Source organism: Oncorhynchus tshawytscha, linkage group LG22 (assembly GCF_018296145.1).
Source record: "Oncorhynchus tshawytscha isolate Ot180627B linkage group LG22, Otsh_v2.0, whole genome shotgun sequence".
Taxonomy (NCBI): Eukaryota; Metazoa; Chordata; class Actinopteri; order Salmoniformes; family Salmonidae; genus Oncorhynchus; species Oncorhynchus tshawytscha.
In genome coordinates, this window is record NC_056450.1 from 13,228,884 (window position 1) to 13,245,332 (window position 16,449).

A 16,449-nucleotide genomic window follows, 5' to 3' on the forward strand; every position below is an offset into this window, starting at 1 on the left:
GAACACAGGGAATGGATGCTTAATTCTCTTGATCAACAATGACACTGTCAAGCATACTGCATTTTGCTTAATAGAACAAACCCTCATCAATGATACATGGAACAATAGCAACGCATGATTAATGAAAATAAAACATGAATCTTAGGACTTGAAAAACAGAAGATAGCAAACATTTACGTTCAATGTTGTGTTCATGTAAATTTGAATTATGATAATATCTCTAACGTAATTGGATGCAAATTAATCTCACCTATTCCCCTCTGTCAACACAATGTTCTGATGTTAAACAAATGGAAAAATATAAAGCACTCTCATAAAAGATCACAAGTAGTAGTTTGACTGCCTGTAGAGGCAGCGGCCAAAAAAGCATTAAAAATACAGTTCTTACAAGCTTCCCAAAGCTTTCAGTAATGAGATTTTTTTTCTGTCAAAACAGCAGCAGTACTTGGTCTCTCTCCTCCGGTGTATTAAACCAGATAGAGAACAATAAGGACCTGGCACACACTCCGTCCTCTGCAATGGCAACGCTAGGGCCCGTATTCATAAAGCGTCTCAGAGTAGGAGAGTTGATTCAGGATCAGGTTCGCCATGTCCTTTTCAGTTGAATCTAAAAGGCAAAACTGATCCTAGACCAGCACTCCTACTCTAAGATGCTTTAAGAACCCGTTAAAGATCCCATCCCCTCACCTTCTGTGTAGGGCTTTCTCAATCTAAATTGCAATATTGACATGGGCAATATCCATATCGCAAGAGGCTACAATTCAAGTGTAATAAGGGTCCCCTGGGAAACTCTGACCGACACGTTGGTTCCTGTCACAACAACTTTTACTATACCTGTCTTTTTCACTAGTTATCATGCCAAACGACCCCAACCACAGAATCGTAATTTGAATTTAATGTCTATGATTCCAACAGTTCACCCATGTGTAAAATCGCAATCGCAATATTTGGTTAACAAAATGGTTATTTGATTATTTGCCCATATCGTGCAGCCCTACTTCTGTGTGTCAGGCTTTAAATGGCATTAGGTCACAAATCCCAAACTGTTGCAGATTAAGACATGAAACATGAGCAGATAGATATTCATTCACGGCTTTCAAGTACAAACCTGTCCGTCCCCGCTCCTTCTCCTCTCCCTCCCTTCCTACCGCCTTCTTTTTCTTCAGGCAGCAGCTCTGTGCTTCAGAGCAGTCATATTTAATCAACATCTTCATGGACAACACAGAGGATCTCCTCTCCTCAGCCGCCAGTCTCGGCGCTGTCACACTACGCTCCACGCACCACGCAGGATAATTCTCTTAGATCCCCTAATTCTACCCGTCATTCACCTTAAATGCTACAGAAAAGAAACACCGTTGCTTGACCCACATTGCTGTTGATCAGTGAATTACCCATGATGTCGCTATTTGATTATTTATTTTGCGCGGCGGTTGTAATTTAAGACCTAGGAGGCGCTTATGTTGGTAATAACTGTGTCTCTTTTCGCGCCTCGAACATGCAAGGCTGTCCGCGCGGAGATGCGTCTGTCATGTCTCCCGTTTCACTGGTTGTGGCGCTTTTGTGGCAGTGCAGATGCTGCTTCATGAGAGGAGGGAACAAGTGAGGGAGGTAAAAGTGGAAAAACAAAACTCAACTTCCAGCTGATGGATTCATCTTGATAAACGATCACGCGTGGAAAAACGGGAACAAATTGCTGCATTTTAAAAACGATAGTGGTTGTTTACTTTACTACCCAAATCACAATGGCTATTTGCTTGATATCATTTGACGCGATGGCTGACAAGAACGGAGGACAAAACAACATGCATTGTGGATTGTTCACCCTTCAATGCCCAACACATTTCCACACAGCTGGGGGTGAATTCCAAAGCCTTGTCCTGAAAGGTCAGAGGCAGATTAAAATCAATAACAACAGCTGCTAGAACAACATACAATCAAACTTTCCGCTATACATTTGGCTATATGTCAAGTCTACCATCTTCCCACACTCAACCTACTCATAATATAATGTGACAACCCACTGGGCACAGGTCAACGTCTATTCCACATTGGTTCAATGTAGTTTCATTGAAATGGTGTGGAAACAACGTTGATTCAACCAGTGTGTGCCCAGTGGGAAGATGCCTTCTTAAAAAAGCCCTTTTCATCCCGTCTCTGGCTCCCACTGCCCTGCACATATACAGGTCACATGTGGGTCAGTCATATATTTATGCATCAACATTCTGTAGCTAGCCGCCCCAAGGAAGACTGAATTCATTTCCCTTGGCCTGAGCACTCTGAGGCCTCCTGGGCCAAAATAAAGAGTCTGGAGGCAGACAGAGATACAGAAATATGAGGGAACAGGTCTTAGCCAAGCTCTTAACAACACATCCCGATACCTTTTCCATTCCTTCAGACTGTTGTGGCAACACTCGGGCTCCCGAGTGGCGCAGCGGTCCATGGCACTGCATCTCTGTGCAAGAGGCGTCACCACAGTCCCTGCTTCCAATCCAGGCTGTATCACATCTGGCTGTGATTGGGAGTCTCATTGGGCAGCGCACAATTGGCCCAGCGTCGTCTGGGTTTGGCCGGGTTAGGCCGTCATTGGAAACAAGAATTTGCTCTTAACTGACTTGCCTAGTTAAATAAAGGTTAAATAAAAAACATGACCCAGTGTTGAAGGCTTAAGAATGGACCCTCCATATATTTAAAGGAGGGTGTGCAATCGTCAGTGACTTGCCTGCCCTTATGTGATTGTCTGTCCAAAGCCGACTTTCACACAAACCCGACATCACAGGGAGAAGGGTAGCCCAGATAGGATGGGTTTCAGGGTTTTCAGTTTGAAGTTTCGAGGTCTTTCATCACTGCTTTGGTTGGATTTGTTATGGTCAGCATAGTGGAAAGAAAGTGTTTATTTGGAAGTGAGAGAGAAAACAGGGACGTTTTTTTGGAAAGGGAGGTTTCTGGTTTGAGGTATTCTGTTCGCTATCTCTTCCCCGGAATTCATTTTGGAGCCTTATCTCCTCTGGTTTTCTGAGCTGAAGGCAGAGGATGTGTTAAGGCGTCTCTGGCGGGGAAGAGGAGCTATCCACACAGATAAGGCCAGGCTGACTTGAAAATTGTAACAAAGCAGACAGACAGCTTGGATGCAGGTGGCTACATGTCACGGTGCTTCAGAGATCCAACAGAACCATGCCAGGGTAACACACTACGGAATACTCATCCCCATAACACTCCTCCTTTCCTCGCTATTCTGATTAACAATTGTGCAAAATAATAAAATAATGCAAATCAGTGGAGGCTGGTGAAGGGAGAACAGCTTATATGGCACTGATGCAAATGCATAAAGTGTATGAATTGTAAGCTACATTTCCAAGAGAGGAAGAATAAAGCTTAAGTCAATGTACTGTGCAGCAGCAAATTACACATAGCTTTTTGAACTGGATGAAAAAGAGCTAATGGAGAGCAGTAATACACTGCTGCTTCAGGTTGTAATTGGTCTGCTTGTAATTGGACAGCCGTCAGAACAGTGAAGAGTAGAGACAAAGCTGCCGTTGGCTTAGAACTCCTTTCTCACAGCACATGAGCAGACTAGACAAGCCAAAGCAATGCCGCTCGTTGCCGCCACTGTGTGTGGTAACCATGGTGACGGTGGCAGGGACAGGCTAGGGCGTCCATCCACATCACCAGGGGGCGTTGTTTACCCAATCTGCCCACTGTGCCCAGTGCCCACTCTGGAGCCCTGCCCCCCCCCCCACACACACACGGGCACGTACTGGTTGTGACCCAAATGGCACCCTATTCCTTATATCGTGCACTGCTTTTGTCCAGAGCCTATAGAGCCTGGTCAAAAGTAGTGCACTACATAGGGAATAGGGTGCCATTTGGGATGCATCCAATATCGTCCGTGTACTACGGACAGCTGCCCATTGGCATCTGTACTGTGCCCCCTCCCTCCCTGACTGCCTCTCACCCACTCTCTCCCTTTTGTTGTTCACTTATTGTCAACTTCCAAACTAAACAAAAAAGCACATCCTCCCATGACACGAGCTAATTGATTATTGATGCTTCCAGGCCGAAACTGACTTACATTCAACCCGGACTGAAAGGGAAAGCGCAGAGACAGAGACAATGCATTCAGTGCTTTCATGAAACTGAAAAAGTCAAAAGCATTTGAATGTAAAGCTCAAGGTCTTTTTCCCCCTTTGATTGGGCTGTTGTGCCGCCTTGGGAACAGTCTCTCGGCACAACAAATAGTGGCGGCGTGAGGTGGAGGAACAGCCTGAGCTTTTTGTTCAAGAAACACAAACAACCCAAATGTCAATTTCAGCCCCTTCTTGAATAATCAAAGCAACCCTCATAGCTAATGAGGTAGTGTTTGGCTTTCTACTGGATCTGACAGACTGACAGGCTGCCTGTGACTTACAGCCACTGTGAAGTTAACCACCAAACAAACAGGCCGACGTTATTCTGGAGGTCCTGGTTTCATGATTGCTGTTCTTATCTCCGGCATTGGGGTAACTGTGTTACAGCAGGTAAAATGTAGCATGGCTTGTGACAGGAGGGATCAGATAAACAGTGAGATTGGGTCTGGGCAGAGACATGTGGAGATGGTGGTGAATGCCTAAAGAGCCTGGTGTGTGACTGAGGGAGAGAGAGGGGGACTGATGTATTGAGTGTGGCGGACAGATTGAGGCACTAAAGAATGGCGGGGGAGAGCGATCCTGTCCCATGCAAATGTGTCATGAAGGCAATTCCATTAACATCTTAATAAAGACTGCCCGGGCCCTGGAGAGAGAGCTGGGCTCCTGGGTCTGGATTGACTGCCATAGGGCCAAGCAGCACCTCACACATTGGAGGCTCTAAGTCGCTGTTGCCACTGCAGCAACAAGGGAGCATTTCTCCAATGTTACGCCAATGTCGCTTTGTGAGGGCGTTACGCTTCCCAAAGGACTGGCTTAAATGCAAACGCTCTACTCTAACATGCTCCACTAAATTACCTTTTTTTCTTTTCTCCCCTACTTTCATTTACTGTCCATTTCTCCATCTGCTGGATTCAGTAGTTGGACAAAAGGCTTTGTTTCAGCAAGCTGGCAGGCCTTTGGGACTGGGAGAAGAGAGGTGAGGGCATAGTGGGGTTCAGGATTAGCCTCCACGCCGTCAATAGACGGGATGCATGGTGAGGTCTGGGCCCAGACCATTCATTATGATCTAAATGGCTAAACTGATCCTAAATCAGTACTCCTATTCTAAGACTATTTGTGAATACGTGCCCTGGACACATTCTCCTGGCAGAAAGAGGGAGAACATTAATGGTTGTTCTCCATTCGGCCCTCTGCAGAGACAGAGAGACTGGCTGGAGCCTTCTTCTCAACTGCTCTGTCTGAGTCCAACCCTCTAACACATCACCCTCTAGGGCCCTTTTCTCCGTAGAATTTTTCCAGGTTTCCGTTTTCCCCTGTTTTTTCAGGGTTTCTTTCTCAAAATACGAATCACTGATGCATTCTGTTCCTGTCTTATGATCAACTTGGGCAAATCAATTCATTTTCAATAGATTTAGTTGATTCCATACTAAGTTGAATTCCGTTTGAATCCCGGGATTCCTTCCGCATTCGCGTTTTGCAGATATTATAAGGCCCTACAACACCCACTGCAGTGCCACTGCCAGCAGCGTTCTGACAGACATGGGAAAACAATCTCTCAACACAATATCACACACACAGCAGCTAAGAGGCAAAAACCACCCACCTCGGACTCACGGACTGAAGCAGCACTTTCAGTCTTTGGAGTGCTCCGGCAGCAGCACTTCTGCAATCTCATGATGCATTTGAGGTGGTGTGAATCTATTGGAAAAATGTAACGCAGATCCGGAGTATTGATTTTCACCCCCTGTGCTATGTGCTGATCATACCAGATCCAGATGCTATTTACCAATGTCGAGGCGGTAGCGGGGACAGGCTAGGGCGTCCGGCCAACGCTTCAGTAAGCCACGACAAGGCTACGCGGACACAACCACTCAACATGATGGAAGGGACCGCAGCGTGACTTTCAGGGTAGCCCTGGATATAGCGACATATAAAGGCACTTTTCAAATGCATTACAAGGTATGGTCTTACAAGGTAAAGTTACATTTGTTGAGATTGTACAGTAAATGGCCTTGCTTGATCAAACTTTCAAACCACCAGTGTGCAGTACAAATGTTGCGCTCTACCTTACATTAAGTTGTAACTTTGGTTGTATGCTTTCAGTACATACACCGACAGAAGAATAGCAAAAAAGATCTTCACAATGAGTTGTGTATAATAGTTCATTCTGTTCATATTGGTGACTAGGCTGATGGATGAGAAGAAACAGTGGAAACCTCTTCTCCCAAAGCAAGACTGTGAAAAGCATCTGAACTCTCCCACGCTGACACAACCCATCTGGAGCTGACTACTGTCTACCCTCCACTCCTAAGTCCTCTGGGATCAAGATGGCCAACAGAAGCTTAGCTACACTACATGACCAAAAGTATGTGGACCGTTCGTCGAACATATCATTCCAAAATCGTGGGCATTAATATGGAGTTGCTTTGCAGCTATAACAGCCTCCACTCTTCTGGGAAGGCTTTCCACTAGACGCTGGAACACTGTCACAGAGATTTGCTTCCATTCAGCCACAAGAGCATAAGTGAGGTTGGGCACTGATGATGGGCGATTAGGCCTGGCTCGCAGTCGGCGTTCCAACTCATCCCAAAGGTGTTTGATGGGTTGAGGTCAGGGCTCTGTGCAGGCCAGTCAAGTTCTTCCACACAAATCTCGACAAACCATTTTTGTACTGACCTCTCTTTGTGCACGGGGGCATTGTCATGCGGAAACAGGAAAGTGCCTTCCCCTATTGCCACTATTGCCACAGAGTTGGAAGCACATAATTGTCTAGAAAGTCATTGTATGTTGTAGTGTTAAGATTTCCCTTCAATGGAACTAAGGGGCCTAGCCAAAATCCTGAAAAGTAGGCCCCAGACCAATATTCCTCCTCCACCAAACTTTACAGTTGGCACTATGCATTGGGGCAGGTAGCGTTCTCCTGGCATCAGCCAAACCCAGATTTGTCTGTCGGACTGCCAGATGGTGAGGCGTGATTCATCACTCCAGAAAATGAGTTTCCACTGCTCCAGATTCCAATGCCTATGAGCTTTACACCACTCCATCCGACGCTTGGCATTGTGCATGGTGAGCTTAGGTTTGTGTACATGGAAACCCATTTAATGAATCTCCTGACAAATATTTATTGTGCTGATGTTGCTTGCTGAGGCAGTTTAGAACTAGTTGGTGAATGTTGCAACCGAGGACAGATGATTTTTACGCACTGCACTTTAGCACTCGGCGTTCCCATTCTGTGAACTTGTGAGGCCTACCACTTCGCGGCTAAGGCATTGTTTCTCCAAGACATTTCCACTTTACAATAACAGCACTTACAGTTGACTTGGGCAGTTCTAGCAGGGCATTCTTTTGACAAACTGATTTGTTGGAAAGGTGGCATCCTATGTCGGTGCCACGTTGAAAGTCACTGAGTTCTTCAGTAAGGCCAGTCTACTGACAATGTTTGTCTGTGGAGATTGCATGGCTGAGTGCTCAATTTTATACAACTGTCAGCAACGGGTGAGGCTGAAATAATGTACCTCTAAATAAGCTGTTGCTGAAGGTAATGCTTGAAGGAAGTGCATAGCTGGCAGATAATAAAATCCTGTTGTTTCCAAGCAGAGTTAGAGTTAGGGTTGGGAGGAACTGCAAGTCTAAAAGCTCAGGGAGCTGAGTGCTATGGCTGAGGAACCAGTCTTGGATCAGCATGAGGAGAGAGATAGTTCTGCTTACCACCATACCGCAACCACTTTCCAACTAAACGTTCTCCCTGGCTACACCCCACTTGATCAATGTCACGGACGATTCAAATCTCTCTTATGCCAATCTTCACATGGATACACTCTCACTTTCTCTCTCTCCCTCACAAACACGCACACACACACACACACACACACACACACACACACACACACACACACACACACACACACACACACACACACACACACACATAACATGGCCGACTGAGTGGAGTGTGTGTGGGTCAGAGAGATAGAGATCTCTGTTGTGACAGCTGGACAGTTGAGAGGTTCAGATAAACATCCCGGTGAGGGGGAGACCAATTGCTTTAAAACAAACAAACAGGGTGAGTAGCCTACACTCCAGCAGAGACGATGTGGAGACCTATATCTATCTGCAAGGAACGAGTCAGTGAACACTCAGCAGCCAGCCCGCAAGGCATTGAGATGTGTGTGTAGGCAAGTGTGTGTGTGTTTGTGTGTGTGGGGGGGCGGGGGGAGCCTAGCCTGCTGTAGAATAGCCAGTCGCTGAACGCGTTTGCACTGTTCACTCATTAAGAAATAGGTCAAGGATTCCGCCTGCATGCCTAGCAACTTGTCAAAAACTCTCAAGCTAAACAGGGAAGGGCGAGTCTGGCTGCCTGGGGCGATGTGCGCTGCATGCTGGTTGCTGGTGACACAGCACGTACACAAAACACAGAGAAGACTGTCTTTGTATCTCGGTCACCACCCCTATCATACTCATTAAATAATAAAGTACAATGCACTAGAACGTGTATTAGGTTATGAAGTCCTGACTGCTGATGGCATCGGGGAAAGGCTTTGACCAGATCTTGCCCTGGACAGAAACATGTCTGCTTGATGGGCACAGACGTTTAAAGAGCAGAGCTGGGACAATAAACCGAAAATGATCGCCGCCGACTATACCGACCACTTATCATGGTCATTTTGCTGACATGGTTCATTACGATAGGTAGCCTATTCTAGAGAAATGTAAAGTTTGAAATCAAATAAATGGGCTAATATGGGTGATTGTTAATTCAGACAATTGAACGCAATATGTCTTTTTATCAATTTCGCCCAGCTCTACTAAAGCGTCATTGTCGGGGTCGACAGGGGACGCTCTTGAGCAGTAGTGTCATCCTGACGAAGAGTCCCATCATCACGAGGAAGGAGACTTGTGGAAGGGGGTCCAGGGTTTACATTATCATCCAGCCCTACCATTCATACGGTACGGGACACTGCCTCAGTGGTCGGGAGCTTCTGAAGAGGAAGAAGACAATGACTACCAGTCATGTAAAAGGAGCACTGTACTTAATCAACACAGCATTCGTACTCAATGTCTGTACTAGTACACCAGCCAGCCCAACATAATACCAAATCAGTCCGTCCATTCACTAAAATACTCAGCAGCCGCAGAATGCTTTCAGGGGGTCTAATGAGATGCATCATTTACCCTTCCTAAAATAAAGCTGTTGAAAGTTGAAAGAGGCGAACAACTCTTCCTGAAGCACATAAGACCTCCCGGTTACCTCGCAGGAAACAGTCATGTACTAAACTGACTGGCATAAGCAAATCAATAGGACTGAGATCAGCACTGTCACATAAATCCTTCCTGTTCTGACCAGCTTAATACAATCCAATCAAAATGCTGGAACACACGCTGAGCGAAAGGAGAAAGGGGAACGGGGGCAATGGAGAGTGCTCATTTTGGCTCCAGCCAGCCAGTTTGATGTGAAGGCATATTCTTTGAGCTTTATTTGTGTAGTTAACCTTATTGATTAAAGAGTGTGTGATGTTGAGGTTCTCAACAGCTCAGCTTGCCCACTCCTGCCTCTCTTCAAAGAGACTGCTTGAAAGTGCTACATTGAGCAGAATGGAATTTTAATTTACTCTGCTTCTTGTGGAGGTGGATTTTATAGAGTTCGTGTACAGTTGTGTAGCAAAAAGGGGAACAAGTCTGACTAAACGAGTGTCTTGAGGAAATCATGTAGTTATACGGTGAGTGCCCAACTGCCCAGACAGACCGGTAATGCTATAACCACTCCAGACTATCAGTGCTTGTGTTTTCTCTTCAGATTGGAGTTAATTAGGTGAGTATAATCAGCGTGTGATAATCAGAGCAAGGCTGCGTGTAGTGGTTTGTTCTTCCAAGGCTGCAATTTCCATCCTGGTGGCTGTTTCTGGGGTCAAACGGATGTTATACTTTGAGAAGAATATTACAATAATGTCACGCTTTAGATATACAAAATCTGATTTTACCAAGAAGAAACTAGGTTTGATTGCATGGTCACAATGATTAATATGCTCTCCGTCAATTATGGGCAGATGCAAGTTATTATCATGCAAATGTAAGGCAATTTTCTACTTAAGACAACATTTATTTTCCTTTAGAGTCACCCTTATGAGCGCTTCCCAAGTGCTGTGTGTGTGTGTGTGTGTGTGTGTGTGTGTGTGTGTGTGTGTGTGTGTGTGTGTGTGTGTGTGTGTGTGTGTGTGTGTGTGTGTGTGTGTGTTTGTGATGGAAATGTAAGATTTGTGGGTGCATCTGCTGTTCCAGAGCTTCGACAGATGAAAAGTCTAGAGTTGAGCAGGAATTCTAAATTATAGCCAGTTGGCAACAATGCATCTGAATTTAGCTGCTTTCAAGGCTTGGGGGTTAACGGCGGCTGTTATTCTGTCTTGCGGCATACCACATTGTAATAGGAACGATAATAGGAATAGGAACCTAGCTAAATCAAAAGCGTTATATAAAATATTGAGAAGTATGAGGGATGGATAAGAGAGTAATCTGTGTTGGAGAGTACATTTAACTGTTATTCCAAACCCCTGACCTGGGTAAGACCTGGTAAGTAAGACCTGGGTAAGACCTGGGTAAGACCTGGGTAAGACCTGGGTAACGCAGTGAAGAACATAAATGAGTTACATGCTGCAAAAAAAGTCCCATTCCTTCTAACATGTTGTTTTGTAGATTATTATGAGGTACAAGACTTCAAGCGCTCACTACATCAAGCCTAATCTAAATCCACTGTAATGGAAATGGTTCTCTTCGCCCTACTCTTAACCCTAATAGCGGGTTCAGAGTCAAGGTCAGCATGGAGAGCTGATGCTAGGCTATCTGTCTGTTGATTACATATATTGGAAGTAATTGAAAACTACTTTGGGATGATAGGCCGATAAAAATAACTCATCCGATGACTAAATGATTAAATACCGCAGCTTAATAAAGGTCTTATAATATCAAACCAGAACAATGAAATATGAATAGCCGATGATATCGATATATCAAACTCAATCAAATTAGTTTTATGAGCTGATGACAGCTGCATTCTGATTAAAAGTTGATCGTGAGGTGATAGAATAGCTGGTAATTAAAACCCAACACCGGACTGAACGGAACTGCGTAATTACGGGTTTACGCACCGAGGCAATGAGTCTATAGCCTATGCGTAAATTTGTCTAAACATTCCTTGAAAAGTAACTGGTAGGCTACCATTGGAATAATAACAACACTGAAATTCCTTGCATGTTTGGGGTGGGCATTTTTTTCTCACACAATTTTTTTTACCTTACCTATAGCCATAAAATGTAAATTGCCTTATTAACCTAATTTTCAAATAAATTCTCAACTACCACAATAAGGGATATACGGCTGGTTATTAGGCTACTTGTATATAGCTTAATATCCCACAAGTACCCTAATAAGCAGCCACAAACCCCTTTTTGTGGTAGCTGAGAATTGAGCTGAGAATTCTCTGGCATTATTGTGGCGGAATAGAGTAGCTACTGTTAGTTATTAAGCAGAACAGTGTTAATTAAGGCAAAATTGTGCTGTAGCTATCATCAGCTAACACATAGACATTTCAAACCAAACCGACACATTTTTAAAAATAATGATAAACATAGGCTAATCGTTTTCACTCACCTTTCGGGTTTCAATGGAAGCTCCTGGTGCTGTTTTTATTCTGATCACACAGCCAGTAATGAATTGTCTTCTCTTCCTTTAGGTGATGGAGTGTTGTAGCTACTTACATCCACGGGAAATGCTCGGAGTAGCCTACTACGGTAAAGTCTACAACGGCGTTCCTCAATGATGCTCAATCAATTTAGAGATTTTACCCAAGGTCCATTCACTCCCAATCCCTAGAAAATTTCAGATACCCAATGTCGCCTCATTCATAGCCTAAATCGCCTCATTCATAGCCTAAAGATCCCCAAAAACCGATGCAAGGTTTCACCGGGCTGATATTAGCTACGAACACAATAATTAATCTATGAACATTCAGTGCGCGCAACTTCGTTTGCCCGTCTGTTTTTTTCTTTTCTTTAAAAGGTCGATTACAACAGAATGCCTATATGATACGGCGAATTCCTTTAGTTCACAGGATAATGTCCTCTACTATGACAGCCGCTGTAGCCTGGCTTGTCATCGTCCGGCGGGCTTTCTTCGGTTTGGGTAGCAACCTTGCCGCACAAATTTACACAGGCACTCTCGCTTTCTCATAGGGCTGTGCTAGACTGGCATGAGAAACTGTGGCGCTTACCGAACCCGGGAAGCATACAGTACAGTCTCATATGCACACCACAGCGTTTAAACCCAGCCCCCCTGTACACTTCGGCAACACGGGCTCATTTGCATGTTGCATGTGTTAACTGTTTCAGCGTGGTGCCTCCGAATGGCTTGGCCATATGTTCTGCTCAGTGTAATTTGCGACGATCAAATCAGCCTCCAGTGAATGTAAGAAGATAGGATAGATAACGCAATAACGCCATTATCTTTTAGGATAAATTATTTCCCTTTCCTCTGATTCGATCTCCTGTATAGGCTATGGAAAATTGGATTGATTGCCAAGTAATAAGAATGCACAATAAAGTGTCTTTAATCTTCAGAAGTATTTTATAATAATGTATTTCAGATTTTTCAGTTATATTGGTCTAGCCTACCTTCATTGAACACGTTTAGAAGCTACATTTGATGTATTGAAACATAGTGAGTTGTATAAAACATAATTTATGTTATTAATATAATCTAAAAATATATATATATTATTAATATCAACGAAAATAATCCAAACACAATAATACATCTGGCCAGTTCTGGTGCGCATTGTGACCTGAGAAGTGTCATCAATGAAGGCTACTTTCAGGGGAGATGCTGCTGCCAATTCTGTTAGTGTACTGCCACCTATGGGCATAACTACGTTGCTACTACCTAGTAATAAACGACTTTCTACAATAGTGTAGGTTTACTACATTCTCACAGATCTTCAAAAGCAGAAAAACATTATTGTCTCAGATATAAGCTACGCAGTTTGGAGAATGAATCAACCGTTTTATGAAAGAAAATAGGCCTATTTGGAAATGGTGTGATTGTAGGCCCAATTATGAATAGACTACCTATCATATACAATTATTTAGTTCATTCTAGTAAAGTCAGTCAGGCAGGCAGGCAGGCAGACAGGCAGACAGACAGACAGACTTTACTAGAATGAACTAAATAATTGTATATAATGATAGGTAGTCTATTCATAATTGGGCCTACAATCACACCATAGATAGATAGATAGATAGATAGATAGATAGATAGATAGATAGATAGATAGATAGATAGATAGATAGATAGATAGATAGATAGATAGATAGATAGATAGATAGATAGATAGATAGATAGATAGATAGATAGATAGATAGATAGATAGATAGATAGATAGATAGATAGATAGATAGATAGATAGATAGAGATAGATAGATAGATAGATAGATAGATAGATAGATAGATAGATAGATAGATAGATAGATAGATAGATAGATAGATAGATAGATAGATAGATAGATAGATAGATAGATGGATAGATAGATAGATGAGCCAAGCAATCTTTAGACCACTATTGGTCCTTGTAATGTTATTTCCAGGTGGGTAGACACAACTGTGTGCAGTCAAATTATATTCACAGTAACCAATCAATCAGATTTACTTATATAGCCCTTCTTACATCAGCTGATGTCACAAAGGACTGAACAGAAACCCAGCCTAAAACCCCAAACAACAAGCAATGCAGGTGTAGAAGCACGGTGCCTAGGAAACACTCCCTAGAAAGACCGGAACCTAGGAAGAAACCTAGAGAGGAATCAGGCTATGAGGGGTGGCCAGTCCTCTTCTGGCTGTGCCGGGTGGACACTATAACAGAACATGGCCAAGATGTACAAATGTTCATAGATGACCAGCAGGGTCAAATAAAAATAATCACAGTGGTTGTAGAGGGTGCAACAGGTCAGCACCTCAGGAGTAAATGTCAGTTGGCTTTTCATAGCTGGTCTCTACCGCTCCTGCTGCCTCTAGAGAGTTGAAAACAACAGGTCTGGGACAAGGTAGCATGTCCGGTGAACAGGTCAGGGTTCCTTAGCCGCAGGCAAAACCGTTGAAACTGGAGCAGCAGCACGACCAGGTGGACTGGAGACAGTAAGGAGTCATCAGGCCAGGTAGTCCTGAGGCATGGTCCTAGGGCTCAGGTCCTCTAAGAGAAAGAAAGAAAGAAAGAAAGAAAGAAAGAAAGAAAGAAAGAAAGAAAGAAAGAAAGAAAGAAAGAAAGAAAGAAAGAAAGAGAGAGCGAGAGAGAGAGAATTAGAGAGAGCATACTTAAATTCACACAGGACGCAGGATAAGACAGAAGAATTATTCCAGATATAACAGACTGATCCTAGCCTCCCGACACATAAACTATTGCAGCATAAATACTGGAGGCTGAGACAGGAGGGGTCGGGAGCCACTGTGGCCCGGTCCGACGATACCCCCGGACAGGGCGAAACAGGCAGGATATAACCCCACCCACTTTGCCAAAGCACAGCCCCCACACCATTAGAGGGATATCTTCAACCACCAACTTACTATCCTGAGACAAGGCCGAGTAACCCTCCTTTGAGTGCCAGCCATTAGAGCACTCAAAAGTGCCATTGATTGGCTCTGAGATGCACGCTCTCACTGCTTCTGAGATAATGATCCGGTATAATTTTCACATCCCTCCTATTCCCCATGCTCCCAGGAGACGACAGAACAACATTGTTTAAGTAATGAGTAGTACGCTTAGAACCTGTCTCTGCACAAATTTTATGCTGCTCTTTCTCTCCATTTTCCTACAAATCCCATTCAAGTATTTTCCCTGTAACTGAAAGTTTTCAGGAATCCGGACCCCATTATTAAGCAGCCATTTTGTTGCGCTACATTAATGCAAATCAATTCCCCCTTTCTCAATCCCTCTGTCGTTTTAGCAACCAGGAAGGTCCAACACATTCTTGTCATTCACATTTACATTATTCATTATTAATTATTCATGTAATCATTTGATCTGATTACGTACCATTTTTCGTACATTTCTTTTTCAAACAATACAAAACACATATACAAACGACAGCATACACATGCACACAAACATCAACGACGTCACACTGCCCAGACCCACCTGCTCACACCCCTCCAGCACCTGCATAACTCTCTGCCACATAGCCACAAACTGTACCATTTTGTTTCTCACAGTTGCCCACACATGTTCAACATTCAGATAATAAAGCACTTGACCTTTCCATTGGGTTAACAATGGATGGAGGATTGGTCGATTACCTTTATTGGGTTAACAATGGATGGAGGATTGGTCGATTACCTTTATTGGGTTAACAATGGATGGAGGATTGGTCGATTACCTTTATTGGGTTAACAATGGATGGAGGATTGGTCGATTACCTTTATTGGGTTAACAATGGATGGAGGATTGGTCGATTACCTTTATTGGGTTAACAATGGATGGAGGATTGGTCGATTACCTTTATTGGGTTAACAATGGATGGAGGATTGGTCGATTACCTTTATTGGGTTAACAATGGATGGAGGATTGGTCGATTACCTTTATTGGGTTAACAATGGATGGAGGATTGGTCGATTACCTTTATTGGGTTAACAATGGATGGAGGATTGGTCGATTACCTTTATTGGGTTAACAATGGATGGAGGATTGGTTGATTACCTTTATTGGGTTAACAATGGATGGAGGATTGGTCGATTACCTTTATTGGGTTAACAATGGATGGAGGATTGGTCGATTACCTTTATTGGGTTAACAATGGATGGAGGATTGGTTGATTACCTTTATTGGGTTAACAATGGATGGAGGATTGGTTGATTACCTTTATTGGGTTAACAATGGATGGAGGATTGGTTGATTACCTTTATTGGGTTAACAATGGATGGAGGATTGGTCGATTACCTTTATTGGGTTAACAATGGATGGAGGATTGGTTGATTACCTTTATTGAAAGTATACGTTTTTTCAAGATGATTGACGAGAAAGGTATTGTTCAACACATCGGATATCTCACTCCACCGTCACTGCACCCCCATGTCTTTAAATCAGCCTGGTCTCATAGACGGAAAATAATAAACATAAATCCGGGGCACTCAAATTAATAAGATATGTTACATTTGGTATGGTTACATAAGACCAGGGGCGCAACTTCCACTGGGGATGGGGAGATGTGTGCCTCCCCCCTAAAAAAAATTCTGACATTTTATTTATGTACCCCCCCAGTTTTATCATTGGAATGTGATACAAAATGAGGCA

At 43.6% G+C, this 16,449-nt stretch overlaps 1 protein-coding gene across 1 annotated transcript in view; it reads right to left on the reverse strand.

The window, feature by feature from the left end:
- The window catches only part of LOC112221520 (plexin-A2-like), a 314,405-nt gene extending 302,020 nt beyond the window's left edge, over positions 1–12,385 (reverse strand). Inside the window, exon 1 of the mRNA XM_042303787.1 lies at positions 11,766–12,385. The gene's annotated coding sequence lies outside the window, so the exon portion shown is untranslated. The remainder of the gene's footprint in view (positions 1–11,765) is intronic.
- Between the last annotated feature and the right edge of the window lie 4,064 nt (positions 12,386–16,449).